Source organism: Platalea leucorodia (assembly GCF_965183815.1).
Source record: "Platalea leucorodia genome assembly, chromosome: 9".
NCBI lineage: Eukaryota > Metazoa > Chordata > Aves > Pelecaniformes > Threskiornithidae > Platalea > Platalea leucorodia.
This window is the reverse complement of record NC_138831.1, coordinates 26,241,102-26,256,703: the sequence shown is the minus strand read 5'-3', so window position 1 is coordinate 26,256,703 and position 15,602 is coordinate 26,241,102.

Below are 15,602 nucleotides of genomic sequence, written 5' to 3'. Positions count from 1 at the left end.
AAGAGCTTTTGGTCGTGGCCCCTTTGGGTGGAAGGAATCCCTGGACGTTCGCAATTGCTGAGCTGGTGTCTGGCTCTACTCGTTGTCCCAGGTAGATAGTATGGGACTTTGGGAAACTCTAGAAAGAGAGAGCCGCAGAGTTTGTGGGGTTGTGAATGGGATTCCCCGGACACTTGAAGAGCAGCAATAGCTTCTGGTTGTGGTCCCTTTGGGGTGGGAGGAATCCCTGGACGTTCGCAATTGCTGAGGTGGGTGCTACTCATCACCGAGGCAGATAGGATTGCACTTTGGGAGTTTGTAGAAAGAGAGAGCTGCAGCGTTTGTGGGGCTGTGAATGGGGTTGCCTGGACACCTGAAAAGTAGTAAGATCTTCTGGTCGAGGCCCCTTTGGTGTGGGAGGAATCCCTGGATGTTTGCAATTCATGAGCTGACTCCTCTACTCATCGGCCCAGGCAGATAAGATTGCACTTTGGGAGGCTGTAGAAAGAGAGAGCTGCAGCGGTTGTGGGGCTGTGAATGGGGTTGCCTGGACACTTGAAGAGCAGCAAGAGCTTCTGGTAGTGGCCCCTTTGGTGTGGGAGGAATCCCTGGACGTTGACAATTCCTAAGCTGGTCTCTGGCTCTACTCATCGGTCGAGGCAGATAGGATTGGACTTTGGGAGGCTGTAGAAAGAGAGAGCCGCAGCGGTTGTGGGGCTGTGAATGGGGTTGCGTGGACACTTTAAAAGCAGTAAGAGCTTCTGGTTGTGGTCCCTTTGGGGTGGGAGGAATCCCTGGACGTTCGCAATTGCTGAGCTGGGCTCTACTCATCGGCCCAGGTAGATAGGATTGGACTTTGGGAGGCTGTAGAAAGAGAGAGCCGCAGCGTTTGTGGGGTTGTGAATGGGGTTGCCTGGACACTTGAAGAGCAGCAAGAGCTTCTGGTCGTGGCCCCTTTGGTGTGGGAGGAATCCCTGGACGTGTGCAATTGATGAGCTGACTCCTTCTCTACTCATCGGCCCAGGCATATAGGATTGCACTTTGGGAGACTCGAGAAAGAGAGAGCCGCAGCGTTTGTGGCTCTGTGAATGGGGTTTCGTGGATACTTGAAGAGCAGCAAGAGCTTCTGGTCGTGGTCCCTTTGGTGTGGGAGGAATCCCTGGACGTTCACAGTTGCTTAGCTGGTCTCTGGCTCTACTCGTTGTCCCAGGTAGATAGTATGGGACTTTGGGAGACTCTAGAAAGAGAGAGCCGCAGCGTTTGTGGGGTTGTGAATGGGGTTGCCTGGACACTTGAAGAGCAGCAAGAGCTTCTGGTCGTGGTCCCTTTGGGGTGGGAGGAATCCCTGGACGTTCACAATTGCTAAGCTGGTCTCTGGCTCTACTCATCGGTCCAGGCAGATAGGATTGGACTTTGGGAGGCTGTAGAAAGAGAGAGCCGCAGCGGTTGTGGGGCTGTGAATGGGGTTGCGTGGACACTTGAAAAGCAGTAAGAGCTTCTGGTTGTGGCCCCTTTGGTGTGGGAGGAATCCCTGGACGTTTGCAATTGCTGAGCTGGGCTCTACTCATCGGCCCAGGTAGATAGGATTGGACTTTGGGAGGCTGTAGAAAGAGAGAGCCGCAGCGTTTGTGGGGTTGTGAATGGGGTTGCCTGGACACTTGAAGAGCAGCAAGAGCTTCTGGTCATGGCCCCTTTGGTGTGGGAGGAATCCCTGGACGTTCGCAATTGATGAGCTGACTCCTTCTCTACTCATCGGCCCATGCAGATAGGACTGCACTTTGGGAGGCTGTAGAAAGAGAGAGCTGCAGCGTTTGTGGGGCTGTGAATGGGGTTGCCTGGACACTTGAAGAGAAGCAAGAGCTTCTTCTCGAGTCCCCTATGGGGTGGGAGGAATCCCTGGACGTTCGGAATTGCTGAGGTGGGCGCTACTATTCGCCGATGCAGATAGGATTGCACTTTGGGAGTCTGTAGATAGAGAGAGCTGCAGCGTTTGTGGGGCTGTGAATGGGGTTGCGTGGACACTTGAGGAGAAGCAAGAGCTTTTGGTCGTGGCCCCTTTGGTGTGGGAGGAATCCCTGGACGTTTGCAATTGATGAGCTGACTCCTTCTCTACTCATCGGTCCAGGCAGATAGGATTGGACTTTGGGAGGCTTTATAAAGAGAGAGCCGCAGCGTTTGTGGGGCTGTGATTGGGGATGCCTGGACACTTCAAGAGCAGCAAGAGCTTCTGGTCGTGGCCCCTTTGGTGTGGGAGTAATCCCTGGACATTTGCAATTGATGAGCTGACTCCTTCTATACTCATTGGCCCAGGCAGATAGGACTGCACTTTGGGAGGCTGTAGAAAGAGAGAGCCGCAGCGTTTGTGGGGCAGTGAATGGGGTTGCCTGGACACTTTAAAAGCAGTAAGAGCTTCTGGTCGTGGCCCCTTTGGTGTGGGAGGAATCCCTGGACATTCGCAATTGCTGAGCTGGTCTCTGGCTCTACTCATCGGCCCAGGTAGATAGTACTGGACTTTGGGAGGCTGTAGAAAGAGAGAGCCGCAGCGTTTGTGGGGCTGTGAATGGGGTTGCCTGGACACTTGAAAAGCAGTAAGAGCTTCTGGTTGTGGTCCCTTTGGGGTTGGAGGAATCCCTGGACGTTAAGAAGTGGTTAGCTGGGCTCTACTCATCGGCCCAGGTAGATAGGATTGGACTTTGGGAGGCTGTAGAAAGAGAGAGCCGCAGCGTTTGTGGGGTTGTGAATGGGGTTGCCTGGACACTTGAAGAGCAGCAAGAGCTTCTGGTCGTGGCCCCTTTGGTGTGGGAGGAATCCCTGGACGTTCGCAGTTGATGAGCTGAGTCCTTCTCTACTCATCGGCCCAGGCAGATAGGATTGCACTTTGGGAGGCTGTAGAAAGAGAGAGCTGCAGCGTTTGTGGGCTGTGAATGGGGTTGCCTGGACACTTGAAGAGCAGCAAGAGCTTCTTCTCGAGTCCCCTATGGGGTGGGAGGAATCCCTGGACGTTCGGAATTGCTGAGGTGGGCGCTAGTATTCGCCGATGCAGATAGGATTGCACTTTGGGAGGCTGTAGAAAGAGAGATCCGCAGCGTTTGTGGGGCTGTGAATGGGATTGCCTGGACACTTGAAGAGAAGCAAGAGCTTCTGGTCGTGGCCCCTTTGGTGTGGGAGGAATCCGTGAACGTTCACAACTGCTAAGCTGGTCTCTGGCTCTACTCAACCGTCCAGGCAGATAGGATTGGACTTTGGGATGCTATAGAAAGAGAGAGCCGCAGCGTTTGTGGGGCTGTTAATGGGGTTGCCTGGACACTTGAAGAGCAGCAAGAGCTTCTGGTCGTGGCCCCTTTGGTGTGGGAGGAATCCCTGGACGTTCGCAATTGCTGAGCTGGGCGCTACTCATCGCCGAGGCAGATAGGATTGCACTTTGGGAGTCTGTAGAAAGAGAGAGCTGCAGCGTTTGTGGGGCTGTGAATGGGGTTTCGTGGATACTTGAAGAGCAGCAAGAGCTTCTGGTCGTGGCCCCTTTGGTGTGGGAGGAATCCCTGGACGTTCACAATTGCTTAGCTGGTGTCTGGCTCTACTCATTGTCCCAGGTAGATAGTATGGGACTTTGGGAGACTCTAGAAAGAGAGAGCCGCAGCGTTTGTGGGGCTGTGAATGGGGTTGCATGGCTACTTGAAGAGCAGCAAGAGCTTCTGGTCGTGGTCCCTTTGGGGTGGGAGGAATCCCTGGACGTTCGCAATTGCTGAGCTGACTCCTCTACTCATCGGCCCATGCAGATAGGACTGCACTTTGGGAGGCTGTAGAAAGAGAGAGCTGCAGCGTTTGTGGGGCTGTGAATGGGGTTGCCTGGACACTTGAAGAGAAGCAAGAGCTTCTTCTCGAGTCCCCTATGGGGTGGGAGGAATCCCTGGACGTTCGGAATTGCTGAGGTGGGCGCTACTATTCGCCGATGCAGATAGGATTGCACTTTGGGAGGCTGTAGATAGAGAGAGCTGCAGCGTTTGTGGGGCTGTGAATGGGGTTGCGTGGACACTTGAGGAGAAGCAAGAGCTTCTGGTTGTGGTCCCTTTGGGGTGGGAGGAATCCCTGGACGTTCGCAATTGCTGACCTGGGCGCTACTCATCGGCCCAGGTAGATAGGATTGGACTTTGGGAGGCTGTAGAAACAGAGAGCCGCAGCGTTTGTGGGGTTGTGAATGGGGTTGCCTGGACACTTGAAGAGCAGCAAGAGCTTTTGGTCGTGGCCCCTTTGGTGTGGGAGGAATCCCTGGACGTTTGCAATTGATGAGCTGACTCCTTCTCTACTCATCGGTCCAGGCAGATAGGATTGGACTTTGGGAGGCTTTATAAAGAGAGAGCCGCAGCGTTTGTGGGGCTGTGATTGGGGATGCCTGGACACTTCAAGAGCAGCAAGAGCTTCTGGTCGTGGCCCCTTTGGTGTGGGAGTAATCCCTGGACGTTTGCAATTGATGAGCTGACTCCTTCTATACTCATTGGCCCAGGCAGATAGGACTGCACTTTGGGAGGCTGTAGAAAGAGAGAGCCGCAGCGTTTGTGGGGCAGTGAATGGGGTTGCCTGGACACTTTAAAAGCAGTAAGAGCTTCTGGTCGTGGCCCCTTTGGTGTGGGAGGAATCCCTGGACATTCGCAATTGCTGAGCTGGTCTCTGGCTCTACTCATCGGCCCAGGTAGATAGTACTGGACTTTGGGAGGCTGTAGAAAGAGAGAGCCGCAGCGTTTGTGGGGCTGTGAATGGGGTTGCGTGGACACTTGAAGAGCAGCAAGAGCTTTTGGTCGTGGCCCCTTTGATGTGGGAGGAATCCCTGGACGTTCGCAATTGCTGAGCTGGGCGCTACTCATCGCCGAGGCAGATAGGATTGCACTTTGGGAGTCTGTAGAAAGAGAGAGCTGCAGCGTTCGTGGGGCCGTGAATGGGGTTTCGTGGATACTTGAAGAGCAGCAAGAGCTTCTGGTCGTGGTCCCTTTGGTGTGGGAGGAATCCCTGGACGTTCACAGTTGCTTAGCTGGTCTCTGGCTCTACTCGTTGTCCCAGGTAGATAGTATGGGACTTTGGGAGACTCTAGAAAGAGAGAGCCGCAGCGTTTGTGGGGTTGTGAATGGGGTTGCCTGGACACTTGAAGAGCAGCAAGAGCTTCTGGTCGTGGTTCCTTTGGGGTGGGAGGAATCCCTAGACGTTCACAATTGCTAAGCTGGTCTCTGGCTCTACTCATCGGTCCAGGCAGATAGGATTGGACTTTGAGAGGCTGTAGAAAGAGAGAGCCGCAGCGGTTGTGGGGCTGTGATTGGGGTTGCGTGGACACTTGAAAAGCAGTAAGAGCTTCTGGTTGTGGCCCCTTTGGTGTGGGAGGAATCCCTGGACGTTCGCAATTGCTGAGCTGGGCTCTACTCATCGGCCCAGGTAGATAGGATTGGACTTTGGGAGGCTGTAGAAAGAGAGAGCCGCAGCGTTTGTGGGGTTGTGAATGGGGTTGCCTGGACACTTGAAGAGCAGCAAGAGCTTCTGGTCATGGCCCCTTTGGTGTGGGAGGAATCCCTGGACGTTCGCAATTGATGAGCTGACTCCTTCTCTACTCATCGGCCCATGCAGATAGGACTGCACTTTGGGAGGCTGTAGAAAGAGAGAGCTGCAGCGTTTGTGGGGCTGTGAATGGGGTTGCCTGGACACTTGAAGAGAAGCAAGAGCTTCTTCTCGAGTCCCCTATGGGGTGGGAGGAATCCCTGGACGTTCGGAATTGCTGAGGTGGGCGCTACTATTCGCCGATGCAGATAGGATTGCACTTTGGGAGTCTGTAGATAGAGAGAGCTGCAGCGTTTGTGGGGCTGTGAATGGGGTTGCGTGGACACTTGAGGAGAAGCAAGAGCTTCTGGTTGTGGTCCCTTTGGGGTGGGAGGAATCCCTGGACGTTCGCAATTGCTGACCTGGGCGCTACTCATCGGCCCAGGTAGATAGGATTGGACTTTGGGAGGCTGTAGAAACAGAGAGCCGCAGCGTTTGTGGGGTTGTGAATGGGGTTGCCTGGACACTTGAAGAGCAGCAAGAGCTTTTGGTCGTGGCCCCTTTGGTGTGGGAGGAATCCCTGGACGTTTGCAATTGATGAGCTGACTCCTTCTATACTCATTGGCCCAGGCAGATAGGATTGCACTTTGGGAGGCTGTAGAAAGAGAGAGCCGCAGCGTTTGTGGGGCAGTGAATGGGGTTGCCTGGACACTTTAAAAGCAGTAAGAGCTTCTGGTCGTGGCCCCTTTGGTGTGGGAGGAATCCCTGGACATTCGCAATTGCTGAGCTGGTCTCTGGCTCTACTCATCGGCCCAGGTAGATAGTACTGGACTTTGGGAGGCTGTAGAAAGAGAGAGCCGCAGCGGTTGTGGGGCTGTGAATGGGGTTGCCTGGACACTTGAAAAGCAGTAAGAGCTTCTGGTTGTGGTCCCTTTGGGGTTGGAGGAATCCCTGGACGTTAAGAAGTGGTTAGCTGGGCTCTACTCATCGGCCCAGGTAGATAGGATTGGACTTTGGGAGGCTGTAGAAAGAGAGAGCCGCAGCGTTTGTGGGGTTGTGAATGGGGTTGCCTGGACACTTGAAGAGCAGCAAGAGCTTCTGGTCGTGGCCCCTTTGGTGTGGGAGGAATCCCTGGACGTTCGCAATTGATGAGCTGAGTCCTTCTCTACTCATCGGCCCAGGCAGATAGGATTGCACTTTGGGAGGCTGTAGAAAGAGAGAGCTGCAGCGTTTGTGGGCTGTGAATGGGGTTGCCTGGACACTTGAAGAGCAGCAAGAGCTTCTTCTCGAGTCCCCTATGGGGTGGGAGGAATCCCTGGACGTTCGGAATTGCTGAGGTGGGCGCTAGTATTCGCCGATGCAGATAGGATTGCACTTTGGGAGGCTGTAGAAAGAGAGATCCGCAGCGTTTGTGGGGCTGTGAATGGGATTGCCTGGACACTTGAAGAGAAGCAAGAGCTTCTGGTCGTGGCCCCTTTGGTGTGGGAGGAATCCGTGAACGTTCACAACTGCTAAGCTGGTCTCTGGCTCTACTCAACCGTCCAGGCAGATAGGATTGGACTTTGGGATGCTATAGAAAGAGAGAGCCGCAGCGTTTGTGGGGCTGTTAATGGGGTTGCCTGGACACTTGAAGAGCAGCAAGAGCTTCTGGTCGTGGCCCCTTTGGTGTGGGAGGAATCCCTGGACGTTCGCAATTGCTGAGCTGGGCGCTACTCATCGCCGAGGCAGATAGGATTGCACTTTGGGAGTCTGTAGAAAGAGAGAGCTGCAGCGTTCGTGGGGCTGTGAATGGGGTTTCGTGGATACTTGAAGAGCAGCAAGAGCTTCTGGTCGTGGCCCCTTTGGTGTGGGAGGAATCCCTGGACGTTCACAATTGCTTAGCTGGTGTCTGGCTCTACTCATTGTCCCAGGTAGATAGTATGGGACTTTGGGAGACTCTAGAAAGAGAGAGCCGCAGCGTTTGTGGGGCTGTGAATGGGGTTGCATAGCTACTTGAAGAGCAGCAAGAGCTTCTGGTCGTGGTCCCTTTGGGGTGGGAGGAATCCCTGGACGTTCGCAATTGCTGAGCTGACTCCTCTACTCATCGGCCCAGGCAGATAGGATTGCACTTTGGGAGGCTGTAGAAAGAGAGAGCCGCAGCGTTTGTGGGGCTGTGAATGGGGTTGCCTGGACACTTGAAGAAAAGCAAGACCTTCTGGTCGTGGCCCCTTTGGTGTGGGAGGAATCCCTGGACGTTCGCAATTGATGAGGTGGGCGCTAATCATCGCCAAGGCAGATAGGATTGCACTTTGGGAGGCTGTAGAAAGAGAGAGCCGCAGCGTTTTTGGGGCTGTGAATGGGGTTGCCTGGACACTTGAAGAGCAGCAAGAGCTTCTGGTCGTGGCCCCTTTGGGGTGGGAGGAATCCCTGGACGGTCGCAATTGCTAAGCTGGTCTCTGGCTCTACTCGTTGTCCCAGGTAGATAGTATGGGACTTTGGGAGACTCTAGAAAGAGAGAGCCTCAGAGTTCGTGGGGTTGTGAATGGGATTGCCCGGACACTTGAAGAGCAGCAATAGCTTCTGGTTGTGGTCCCTTTGGGGTGGGAGGAATCCCTGGACCTTCGCAATTGCTGAGCTGGGCGCTACTCATCACCGAGGCAAATAGGATTGCACTATGGGAGTCTGTAGAAAGAGAGAGCTGCAGCGTTTGTGGGGCTGTGAATGGGGTTGCCTGGACACCTGAAAATTAGTAAAAGCTTCTGGTCGAGGCCCCTTTGGTGTGGGAGGAATCCCTGGACGTTTGCAATTGATGAGCTGACTCCTTTACTCATTGGCCCAGGCAGATAGGATTGCAATTTAGGAGGCTGTAGAAAGAGAGAGCCGCAGCGGTTGTGCGGCTGTGAATGGGGTTGCCTGGACACTTTAAAAGCAGTAAGAGCTTCTGGTCGTGGCCCCTTGGGTGTGGGCGGAATCCCTGGACGTTCGCAATTGATGAGCTGGTCTCTGGCTCTACTCATCGGCCCAGGTAGATAGTATTGGACTTTGGGAGACTCTAGAAAGAGAGAGCCGCAGCGTTTGTGGGGCTGTGAAGGGGGTTGCCTGGACACTGAAGAGCAGCAAGAGCTTCTGGTCGTGGCCCCTTTGGTGTGGGAGGAATCCTGGACGTTTAAAATATCTGAGCTGGTATCTGGCTCTACTCATCGGCCCAGGCAGATAGGATTGCATTTTGGGAGGCTGTAGAAAGAGAGAGCCACAGCGTTTGTGGGGCTGTGAATGGGGTTGCGTGGACACTTTAAAAGCAGTAAGAGCTTCTGGTTGTGGCCCCTTTGGTGTGGGAGGAATCCCTGGACGTTCACAATTGCTGAGCTGGGCGCTACTCATCGCCGAGGCAGATAGGATTGCACTTTGGGAGACTCGAGAAAGAGAGAGCCGCAGCGTTTGTGGCTCTGTGAATGGGGTTGCCTGGACACTTGAGGAGAAGAAAAAGCTTCTGGTTGTGGTCCCTTTGGGGTGGGAGGAATCCCGGGACGTTCGCAATTTCTGACCTGGGCGCTACTCTTCGGCCCAGGTAGATAGGATTGCACTTTGGGAGGCTGTAGAAAGAGAGAGCCGCAGCGGTTGTGGGGCTGTGATTGGGGATGCCTGGACACTTGAAGAGCAGCAAGAGCTTCTGGTCGTGGCCCCTTTGGTGTGGGAGTAATCCCTGGACGTTTGCAATTGATGAGCTGACTCCTTCTGTACTCATTGGCCCAGGCAGATAGGATTGCACTTTGGGAGTCTGTAGAAAGAGAGAGCCGCAGCGTTTGTGGGGCTGTGAATGGGGTTGCCTGGACACTTGAAGAGCAGCAAGAGCTTTTGGTCGTGGCCCCTTTGGGTGGAAGGAATCCCTGGACGTTCGCAATTGCTGAGCTGGTCTCTGGCTCTACTCGTTGTCCCAGGTAGATAGTATGGGACTTTGGGAAACTTTAGAAAGAGAGAGCCGCAGAGTTTGTGGGGTTGTGAATGGGATTCCCCGGACACTTGAAGAGCAGCAATAGCTTCTGGTTGTGGTCCCTTTGGGGTGGGAGGAATCCCTGGACGTTCGCAATTGCTGAGGTGGGTGCTACTCATCACCGAGGCAGATAGGATTGCACTTTGGGAGTTTGTAGAAAGAGAGAGCTGCAGCGTTTGTGGGGCTGTGAATGGGGTTGCCTGGACACCTGAAAAGTAGTAAGATCTTCTGGTCGAGGCCCCTTTGGTGTGGGAGGAATCCCTGGATGTTTGCAATTCATGAGCTGACTCCTCTACTCATCGGCCCAGGCAGATAAGATTGCACTTTGGGAGGCTGTAGAAAGAGAGAGCTGCAGCGGTTGTGGGGCTGTGAATGGGGTTGCCTGGACACTTGAAGAGCAGCAAGAGCTTCTGGTAGTGGCCCCTTTGGTGTGGGAGGAATCCCTGGACGTTGACAATTCCTAAGCTGGTCTCTGGCTCTACTCATCGGTCCAGGCAGATAGGATTGGACTTTGGGAGGCTGTAGAAAGAGAGAGCCGCAGCGGTTGTGGGGCTGTGAATGGGGTTGCGTGGACACTTTAAAAGCAGTAAGAGCTTCTGGTTGTGGTCCCTTTGGGGTGGGAGGAATCCCTGGACTTTCGCAATTGCTGAGCTGCGCGCTACTCATCGGCCCAGGTAGATAGGATTGGACTTTGGGAGGCTGTAGAAAGAGAGAGCCGCAGCGTTTGTGGGGTTGTGAATGGGGTTGCCTGGACACTTGAAGAGCAGCAAGAGCTTCTGCTCGTGGCCCCTTTGGTGTGGGAGGAATCCCTGGAAGTTCGCAATTGATGAGCTGACTCCTTCTCTACTCATCGGTCCAGGCAGATCGGATTGGACTTTGGGAGGCTGTAGAAAGAGAGAGCTGCAGCGTTTGTGGGGCTGTGAATGGGGTTGCCTGGAAACTTGAAGAGCAGCAAGAGCTTCTGGTCGTGGTCCCTTTGGGGTGGGAGGAATCCCTGGACGTTCACAATTGCTAAGCTGGTCTCTGCCTCTACTCATCGGTCCAGGCAGATAGTATTGGACTTTGGGAGGCTGTAGAAAGAGAGAGCCGCAGCGGTATTGGACTTTGGGAGGCTGTAGAAAGAGAGAGCCGCAGCGTTTGTGGGGCTGTGAATGGGGTTGCGTGGACACTTGAAAAGCAGTAAGAGCTTCTGGTTGTGGCCCCTTTGGTGTGGGAGGAATCCCTGGACGTTCACAATTGCTAAGCTGGTCTCTGCCTCTACTCATCGGCCCAGGTAGATAGGATTGCACTTTGGGAGGCTGTAGAAAGAGAGAGCTGCAGCGTTTGTGGGGCTGTGAATGGGGTTGCCTGGACACTTGAAGAGAAGCAAGAGCTTCTTCTCGAGTCCCCTATGGGGTGGGAGGAATCCCTGGACGTTTGGAATTGCTGAGGTAGGCGCTACTATTCGCCGATGCAGATAGGATTGCACTTTGGGAGTCTGTAGAAAGAGAGAGCTGCAGCGTTTTTGGGGCTGTGAATGGGGTTGCGTGGACACTTGAAGAGCAGCAAGAGCTTCTGCTCGTGGCCCCTTTGGTGTGGGAGGAATCCCTGGAAGTTCGCAATTGATGAGCTGACTCCTTCTCTACTCATCGGTCCAGGCAGATAGGATTGCACTTTGGGAGGCTGTAGAAAGAGAGAGCCGCAGCGTTTCTGGGGCTGTGAATGGGGTTGCCTGGACACTTGAAGAGCAGCAAGAGCTTCTGGTCGTGGCCCCTTTGGTGTGGGAGGAATCCCTGGACGTTCACAATTGCAAAGATGGTCTCTGGCTGTTCTCAACGGTCCAGGCAGATAGGATTGGACTTTGGGAGGCTGTAGAAAGAGAGATCCGCAGCGTTTGTGGGGCTGTGAATGGGACTGCCTGGACACTTGAAGAGCAGCAAGAGCGTCTGGTCGTGGCCCCTTTGGGGTGGGAGGAATCCCTGGACGTTTGCAATTGCTGAGCTGGGCGCTACTCATCGCCGAGGCAGATAGGATTGCACTTTGGGAGGCTGTAGAAAGAGAGAGCCGCAGCGTTTGTGGCTCTGTGAATGGGGTTGCGTGGACACTTGAGGAGAAGCAAGAGCTTCTGGTTGTGGTCCCTTTGGGGTGGGAGGAATCCCTGGACGGTCGCAATTGCTGACCTGGGCGCTACTCATCGGCCCAGGTAGATAGGATTGGACTTTGGGAGACTCTAGAAAGAGAGAGCCGCAGCGTTTGTGGGGCTGTGAATGGGGTTGCCTGGACACTTGAAGAGCAGCAAGAGCTTCTGCTCGTGGCCCCTTTGGTGTGGGAGGAATCCCTGGAAGTTCGCAATTGATGAGCTGACTCCTTCTCTACTCATCGGTCCAGGCAGATCGGATTGGACTTTGGGAGGCTGTAGAAAGAGAGAGCCGCAGCGTTTGTGGGGCTCTGAATGGGATTGCGTGGACACTTCAAAAGCAGTAAGAGCTTCTGGTTGTGGTCCCTTTGGGGTGGGAGGAATCCCTGGACGTTCGCAATTGCTGAGCTAGGCTCTACTCATCGGCCCAGGTAGATAGGATTGGACTTTGGGAGGCTGTAGAAAGAGAGAGCCGCAGCGTTTGTGGGGCTGTGAATGGGGTTGCCTGGACACTTGAAGAGCAGCAAGAGCTTCTGGTCGTGGCCCCTTTGGTGTGGGAGGAATCCCTGGACGTGTGCAATTGATGAGCTGACTCCTTCTCTACTCATCGGCCCAGGCAGATAGGATTGCACTTTGGGAGTCTGTAGAAAGAGAGAGCTGCAGCGTTTGTGGGGCTGTGAATGGGGTTGCCTGGACACTTGAAGAGCAGCAAGAGCTTCTGGTCATGGCCCCTTTGGTGTGGGAGGAATCCCTGGACGTTGAGAATTCCTAAGCTGGTCTCTGGCTCTACTCATCGCCGAGGCAGATAGGATTGGACTTTGGGAGGCTGTAGAAAGAGAGAGCCGCAGCGTTTGTGGGGATGTGAATGGGGTTGCGTGGACACTTTAAAAGCAGTAAGAGCTTCTGGTTGTGGCCCCTTTGGTGTGGGAGGCATCCCTGGACATTCGCAATTGCTGAGCTGGTCTCTGGCTCTACTCATCGGTCCAGGCCGATAAGATTGGTCTTTGGGAGGCTGTAGAAAGAGAGAGCCGCAGCGTTTGTGGGGCTGTGAATGGGGTTGCCTGGACACTTGAAGAGAAGCAAGAGCTTCTTCTCGAGTCCCCTATGGGGTGGGAGGAATCCCTGGACGTTTGGAATTGCTGAGGTAGGCGCTACTATTCGCCGATGCAGATAGGATTGCACTTTGGGAGTCTGTAGATAGAGAGAGCTGCAGCGTTTTTGGGGCTGTGAATGGGGTTGCGTGGACACTTGAAGAGCAGCAAGAGCTTCTGGTCGTGGCCCCTTTGGTGTGGGAGGAATCCCTGGAAGTTCGCAATTGATGAGCTGACTCCTTCTCTACTCATCCCTCCAGGCAGATAGGATTGCACTTTGGGAGGCTGTAGAAAGAGAGATCCGCAGCGTTTGTGGGGCTGTGAATGGGGTTGCCTGGACACTTGAAGAGCAGCAAGAGCTTCTTGTCGTGGCCCCTTTGGTGTGGGAGGAATCCCTGGACGTTCACAATTGCTAAGCTGGTCTCTGGCTCTACTCAACCGTCCAGGCAGATAGGATTGGACTTTGGGAGGCTGTAGAAAGAGAGAGCCGCAGCGTTTGTGGGGCTGTGAATGGGGTTGCGTGGATACTTGAAGGACAGCAAGAGCTTCTGGTCGTGGCCCCTTTGGGGTGGGAGGAATCCCTGGACGTTCACAATTGCTCAGCTGGGCGCTACTCATCGCCGAGGCAGATAGGATTGCACTTTGGGAGACTCGAGAAAGAGAGAGCCGCAGCGTTTGTGGGGCTGTGAATGGGGTTGCCTGGACACTTGAAGAGCAGCAAGAACTTCTGCTCGTGGCCCCTTTGGTGTGGGAGGAATCCCTGGACGTTTGCAATTGATGAGCTGACTCCTTCTCTACTCATCGGTCCAGGCAGATCGGATTGGACTTTGGGAGGCTTTATAAAGACAGAGCCGCAGCGGTTGTGGGGCTGTGATTGGGGATGCCTGGACACTTCAAGAGCAGCAAGAGCTTCTGGTCGTGGCCCCTTTGGGGTGGGAGGAATCCCTGGACGTTTGCAATTGATGAGCTGACTCCTTCTATACTCATTGGCCCAGGCAGATAGGATTGCACTTTGGGAGTCTGTAGAAAGAGAGAGCCGCAGCGTTTGTGGGGCTGTGAATGGGGTTGCCTGGACACTTGAAGAGCAGCAAGAGCTTCTGGTCGTGGCCCCTTTGGTGTGGGAGGAATCCCTGAACATTCGCAATTGCTGAGCTGGTCTCTGTCTCTACTCATCGGCCCAGGTAGATAGTACTGGACTTTGGGAGGCTGTAGAAAGAGAGAGCCGCATCGTTTGTGGGGCTGTGAATGGGGATGTCGGGACACTTGAAGAGCAGCAAGAGCTTTTGGTCGTGGCCCCTTTGGGTGGAAGGAATCCCTCGACGTTCGGAATTGCTGAGCTGGTCTCTGGCTCTACTCGTTGTCCCAGGTAGATATTATGGGACTTTGGGAGACTCTAGAAAGAGAGAGCTGCAGAGTTTGTGGGGTTGTGAATGGGATTGCCTGGACACTTGAAGAGCAGCAATAGCTTCTGGTTGTGGTCCCTTTGGGGTGGGAGGAATCCCTGGACGTTCGCAATTGCTGAGCTGGGCGCTACTCATCGGCCCAGGTAGATAGGATTGGACTTTGGGAGGCTGTAGAAAGAGAGAGCCGCAGCGTTTGTGAGGCTGTGAATGGGGTTGCGTGGACACTTGAAGAGCAGCAAGAGCTTTTGTTTGTGGCCCCTTTGGTGTGGGAGGAATCCCTGGACGTTCGCAATTGCTGAGCTGGGCGCTACTCATCGCCGAGGCAGATAGGATTGCACTTTGGAGGCTGTAGAAAGAGAGAGCTGCAGCGTTCGTGGGGCTGTGAATGGGGTTTCGTGGATACTTGAAGAGCAGCAAGAGCTTGTGGTCGTGGTCCCTTTGGTGTGGGAGGAATCCCTGGACGTTCACAGTTGCTTAGCTGGTCTCTGGCTCTACTCGTTGTCCCAGGTAGATAGTATGGGACTTTGGGAGACTCTAGAAAGAGAGAGCCGCAGCGTTTGTGGGGTTGTGAATGGGGTTGCCTGGACACTTGAAGAGCAGCAAGAGCTTCTGGTCGTGGTCTCTTTGGGGTGGGAGGAATCCCTGGACGTTCACAATTGCTAAGCTGGTCTCTGTCTCTACTCATCGGTCCAGGCACATAGGATTGGACTTTGAGAGGCTGTAGAAAGAGAGAGCCGCAGCGGTTGTGGGGCTGTGATTGGGGTTGCGTGGACACTTGAAAAGCAGTAAGAGCTTCTGGTTGTGGCCCCTTTGGTGTGGGAGGAATCCCTGGACGTTCGCAATTGCTCAGCTGGGCTCTACTCATCGGCCCAGGTAGATAGGATTGGACTTTGGGAGGCTGTAGAAAGAGAGAGCCGCAGCATTTGTGGGGCTGTGAATGGGGTTGCCTGGACACTTTAAAAGCAGTAAGAGCTTCTGGTCGTGGCCCCTTTGGTGTGGGAGGAATCCCTGGACATTCGCAATTGCTGAGCTGGTCTCTGGCTCTACTCAACGGCCCAGGTAGATAGTACTGGACTTTAGGAGGCTGTAGAAAGAGAGACCCGCAGCGTTTGTGGGGCTGTGAATGGGGTTGCCTGGACACTTGAGGAGAAGCAAGAGCTTCTGGTTGTGGTCCCTTTGGTGTGGGAGGAATCCCTGGACGTTCGCAATTGCTGAGCTGGGCGCTACTCATCGCCGAGGCAGATAGGATTGCACTTTGGGAGTCTGTAGAAAGAGAGAGCTGCAGCGTTTCTGGGGCTTTGAATGGGGTTGCCTGGACACTTGAAGAGCAGCAAGAGCTTTTGGTCGTGGCCCCTTTGGTGTGGGAGGAATCCCTGGAAGTTCGCAATTGATGAGCTGACTCCTTCTCTACTCATCGGTCCAGGCAGATAGGATTGCACTTTGGGAGGCTGTAGAAAGAGAGAGCCGCAGCGTTTGTGGGGCTGTGAATGGGGTTGCGTGGACACTTGAAAAGCAGTAAGAGCTTC